Source organism: Gracilinanus agilis, chromosome 1 (genome assembly GCF_016433145.1).
Source record: "Gracilinanus agilis isolate LMUSP501 chromosome 1, AgileGrace, whole genome shotgun sequence".
NCBI lineage: Eukaryota > Metazoa > Chordata > Mammalia > Didelphimorphia > Didelphidae > Gracilinanus > Gracilinanus agilis.
The window spans coordinates 591,115,015-591,121,014 of NC_058130.1; positions in this window are offsets into that span (position 1 = coordinate 591,115,015).

Consider the following 6,000-nt stretch of genomic DNA (forward strand, 5'->3'; position numbering starts at 1 on the left):
AAGAGTAATATCATTAGTGTATAGGCTGTAGAATTTAGTATAATATATATATATATGGTTACCTGAACTAATATACAATACTTTAATTATTATTGTCATAGATCACACAAAGAGCAATGGAGATGTATTTGTTGGGCATAAATAGGCTGCAACATATTACCAGTTAAGCATTGTACAGGACAGGAAGCATAAAGGATACCATCAGAGCTGTATGAGTGGAAAATGAGGTGGGCAAATCATAAAAATGAGACTAAAACATAACTTTTGGGCCAGTTTGTGTGATCCATTGACATCTTGCCTCCCTTGGAAGGCTTCTGTGGAGGATTAAGGGAGGACAAAGACAAAGTTTTCCAATGATGGGAATATGTAGGTGGCTGGGTTCTCTCATGTTTGAGCCCAAGTTCTTTTCTGAAGCAAGCTGGAAGTATCCTGGTGCCATGGAAGGAGAAGGAAATTGTGAAAAAGCAAGAAGGAGATCTCAGTTCAGATGGATTTGCTTATCTGTGTGCATGTTTCTTGGAGGAGAATGTAAACTTCTTCAAGGCTGGGACTGGAGGTTGTTGCAATTAGCTCAAAGCCTTTCACATAGTCTGTTGTTTTTTGGTCGTTCACTTGTTTTTCATTTGTGTCTGACTCTTCATGATTCCATTTGGGGTTTTCTTGGCAAAGATACTGGAATGGTTTGCCATTTCCTCCTCCAGCTTAATTTGCTAATGAGGAAACTGAGGCAAATAGGATTATGTAACTTGTCCAGTTCACATAGCTAGGAAGTGTTTGAGGCCAGATTGGAACTTGGGAAGATGAGTCTCCCTGATTTCAGGCCCGGCACCTTCTCCCACTGCATTGCCTAGTTGCCCTTTCACATAGTTAATACTTTAATAAATCTTCCTTGAATTGAAGACCTGGCTCTGTTACAGTATGATATTGGATAAACCAAATTAGCCCAGGGGAAAGGACTCTAGATTTGGAACCATAAACCCTAAGTTCAAATCCCAATTTGGTCACACATTACCTGTGTGACTCTGGGTAAGTCACTTCATGTCTTTGGGCTATAACTTCCTAATCTATAAAATGAGAATCTTGCCCTGGATGCCCTGTAAGGTCCATTTCAACTCTAAATCTATGAGCCCAGGAGCCTCCTTTAGATCTTTTCTTCATCTGTAAAACTGAGAAGGATCAGGCTACATCATCTCAGAAGTTCCTTCTAGTTCTGTGGGCAGCTTCAAATAATTCATTTAACCTTCACCCCAAATTTATGAAATAGTCTTTTAAGTCTTTTTAGGTCACCTATTTGTCTGAGGGTTCAATTAGGCTTAAATTTTTTTTTAAAGTTTATTTTTGGGTCAGATCCATCTGATGAGGAAAGTTCCTCTGCCAGTGAAGACTGCTCTGCAGCTTAGAGTTCTAGAGAGAGTTGCCTGGGGCAGTGAGAGGTTAAATTCCCACTTTTCCTCCCTTAAATTAGTTATGGTTGAATAACCGTGACATCTACTCTGTATTTGTATTATCCTGTTGAGGTTTTATTTCATCATATAATCATTTTGAATTTCTGGCTGATGCCCTTTGATTGCAATTCTGAATCAAAATTAAAAAAAATTGTAGTAGAACTGACTATAAAGCAGACACCACTGCCAGTCTTCATCAGTAGCACTTTTATTGTGCTGTAAGGTTTAGAAGGTACTTTTACATTCATTAGGGGCAGGTAAATAGAGCATTAGATGGAGTGGTAGGCCTGGAGTCAGGGAGACCTGAATTTAATTCCAGCCTTAGACACTTACTGGCTGTGTGACTTTGGGCAAGTCACTTTACCTTGTTTAGTTTCGTCATGTGTAAAATGAGCTGGAGAAGGAAATGGCAAACCACTCTAGAAGGTGTGTCAAGAAAGCTCCAAATGGGGCCATGAAGAGTCAGATATGACTCAAAAACAACTGAACAACCCCAGCACCTATGTGTCAGAGGTGGGACTTGAATCTTTGTCTTCTTGGCTTAGAGGCCAGTTCTCTGACCACTTCACCATGCTGTCTCTGTCTTGAACCTACTGGACCTAATCAATGTTTTTGAACGAATGGAGAGAACATTTTCTTTATTTGTGATCAGTAGATAAAAAAATCTTTACCTTCTGTTTTAGTATTAATTCTAAGACAGAAGAGCTGCAAGGGCTGGGTAATTAGGGTTAAGTGACTTGCCCATGGTCACAGAACAATCCAGTGTCTGAGACAGGATTTAAACTCAGGTTCTCTCAACTCCAATTGTGGCATTCTATGCACTGTGCTCCCTGCCTACATCCATATTGGTAGACTTTGAATGAATTTTGGATTTCATTCATTAAACTATGAATTTCTTTTCTGCTCCTAGGTGAGTTGATTGAAAACATCCTTCCTCAAGGTGTACAAGTTGCCCAAATCCAATAGTTTTGGGGGTTCATAGTTTCTGTGCATCAATTCTTTTCATGTTGTTTTGACATGAGCTACTAGCTGCAAAATAAATTACTGTAAAATATGAAATATGACACCTTTGTCTTGCTCCCATGGTTGGGAGAATGCTTTCTTCCATCAGACTTCCCTCCTTGAATGTAGTATCCCTACTATGTGTTTTGATTTATGGGAACTTGGGAATTATTTTCATTGCTTTGGGGCTAGAAAAGTCAACAGGAGTGCATGGAGTAAAGAAGGAAGGAAAAAGATGAGAAGTGTTGGTAGAGTTCTTAAATCTTGAATCTTTGCTTACCTTGCAAACTTTGTCTGAACCTTGGTTATGTTTCAGGTTAGTAAACAAACACAAGAGAATAGTTTATGGTTTTTAATCTCATTATCAGAATTTCACAGAGGTCTAATTTCTGTTTAATAATCATGTGCAGACTCTGATAGAACATACCATAAAGTTGCTACTTAAAGACTTTTGAGTCTGGGATTCTAAAAATTAAATTGGGTGTAATTATTAACTTGACTGTAGGTAGGCATGGGGGCTATGTGGTTTAACTCACTAATCTTTCAGCTCTGGAATTTTGGGTTCAAAGGGACACTTCCAAATAGTTAAACTCCTAAGTCTGCCTGCAGTTAGCATGGAGAAAACTTTCCAGTTTGTGTTTTTCAAACAAACTACCTTCACTTCTTCCAGTATGTTGGGAAAAAATTCATTGTGTGGATACATAAAACCTTGAAACAAAGGATTGTTCCCACTCCAGATAATTTGGAAGTCTTATTTTGAGGGCTGCTAGTTGGTTTTATTGGGGCAGGTAGGTGGCACAGTGGATAGAGTGCCAGGTCTAGAATCAGGAAGATATGAATTCAAATTTGGCTTCAGACACATACTTTGCTGTATGATCCTGGGAAAATCCCTTAACTGTTTACCTTAATTTCCTCTTTTGTAAAATGAGCTGGAAAAGGAGATAGCAAACCACTCCAATATCTTTTCCAAGAAAACTCCAAATGAAGTAATGAAGAGTCTTATATGACTGAAATGACTGAACAGCAACAAGTTGGCTTTATTGACTATGTCGATATACAAATCTGCATGACCATGACAAGGCTTCTTGAAGAGTGAAAATTGTGGGGATGTGGAGAAAGAAGAGAAAGGCAAGAAATGATGAGTGAATGCCTTTTTCTTGGGGTAAAAGGCCAAATTATTATGCAAAGAAGGCCTTGTGTAAATCTGGAATACACTAATCTGCTAAATTCTTTGGCAACGTAATCTTGTTTTTGGAAAGCTAAGTACTTTGGTGATGCTAACCTGGATCTTCATCAGGTCAATTCATTACCCTCTTTAATCACTTTGTGTTTGAGTCAAACTGGCCTTCTTGCTGTTTTCTGACTCAGACATTCCGTCTTCTTGTATTTGTACATGTTGTTGTCCCATATTCCTGGAATGAAGTCTCTCATTATTTCCAACCTTAGTCTCCTTTAAGGCTGTTACCCTTTCCTCCAGGAAACTCTTGTTTCCCTGCAGTGTTAGTACACCCTCCCTCATAAAATCATCTTATATTCATATATTTCTGTGTGCATATCATATCTACCCCCACCTTGCCCCACCATGTTAATGTAAACTCATAAAGGGTAGGGACATTTTTTGTTTTGTTTTTGTATACTCGGTGCTCAGCACAGTGGCTTGAACATTTGTATAAATGCTTGTTATATTGAAATTTTCACATTTTGAATTTAGGATTTATGTTGTTAAGTCTAAAAAACTGAATAAAAATTAAATGCTGACAGAATTTGTATATTTGCTATAGTTGAGTCAGAATGGCAAGATATTCTTCAAACCAGTTTTCATTTGGATGCAATCCTTGGATTCAATTTAGTCCTTTTTGTCATTTCAGCAACAACTTCAATACTCAGCTCTACTTATGATGTTTTTTAAAAGATGTTTTTCAATTAATACAAATTTATTTTCTCTCCCTCCTGCCTTCTTTCCCTTTGATAGAAGCAAAACCAAACCAAACCAATGTAACAAGTGTAAAGAAAAGCAAGTCACTGTATCATCCATGTCTAAAAATATGCTTTCTGAATTGTGAGTCAATCACTTTTCTACCAAGAAGTAGGTATCATGCTTCATCATTGGTTCTCTGGAATCATATTTGATTATCACCACTGATCAGAGTTCTTGAATCTTTTAAAATTGTTAATCTTTTTTTTAATGCTGAATTTCATACACTAAGGGGGTAGTGTTTTAAATAAATGCTTTAGTATATTAAGATAATTTGCATTTGGAACTATAAGAGACCATAGAATTAATTTAGTTCAATTCTAGCATTTTACAGAGGAGAAAGATGAAACTCAAAAGGGTTATATGATTTCTCCCTAATATCACATAGAGTAGCAACAGAACTGTGATTCAAACCTAGGTCTTTTGACTCTAAATCTGGAGTTCTTTCTACTACACCATCATAATACACAGGCATATTTAGTCAGGATTTAAGTAATACTCTTTTGGACTGTCTACCAGTTTTGCCAAGCCAAATAAATTAATGTTGATGAGGTTCTTTAAATATCTGCACATTTGCTGGAAAACCAATACTAAAATTTATATATTAGGAGAATTCTTAGAATGTGATTTTTTTTTTCTGATACTGGAAAAACAACAAAGCACAAGGACAGGGCATCTTCATGAATACAAAGATAGGAATAAATATTTGTTCTTGGTTTAAGTGACTGAATTGAGAAAAGACAATTGAACTGCAGCATTCCGTAGAATAATAGTAGTTTGAGAGGCGGCACTGATGTGGCATGTAGCACGTTATACTTGGAGTCAGGAAGACTTTCGTTCAATTTCTATTCCTGATGTGCCATGGGAGCAAATCACTTAACATATCTGAGTTGCAGGCACGTGTCTAAGATCTATCCACTAAGTTATAGAGTATATTCATATACATGCCTATGAAATAGCATTTACATTTGATGCAATACAAAATGATGCATTTATATTTGTAGTACATTTGACAGTAAATTTTGAAGCACTTTCATATGCATTGTTTTATGTAGTCCTTAGTTAGAGATCGAACCTAGTTCTCTGTTTCCTAATTCACTGTCCTTCTCATTATATACCACAATACTTGGAAATGACTAGCTCCATGCAAGTACTTCAGAAAGAAAACTCTAGGAGTTTTTAGGGTTAGCAAGGGGGTCAGCATATAGTATTTTAAAAAATTCAGTCTTCAAAAAAGTACAATCTTAGACTATATAAAAAGAATGAGCAATTCTGATATATTTAATACTGGTCAAACTCATATAAATAAAATGCCCAGGGCTATACTCAAAACTGTAGGTCCCAAGTATGTGAAAAGCATTCAGAATAAGAAGCATGAAGACCATTAGTTATTTATTAATATATTTGTTATTGTATATTACTAATATAAACATATACATATATAAATGTAAAAAATAAAACTATTAATAATTAATTATGAGGAAAGGGTAAAAAAACAAAGACTGTCCATCTAGAAGGAGAGAATACTGGTAAGGACCAAACTAGTGACTATTTTCAGTTTATCAAAGACTCTTAGAT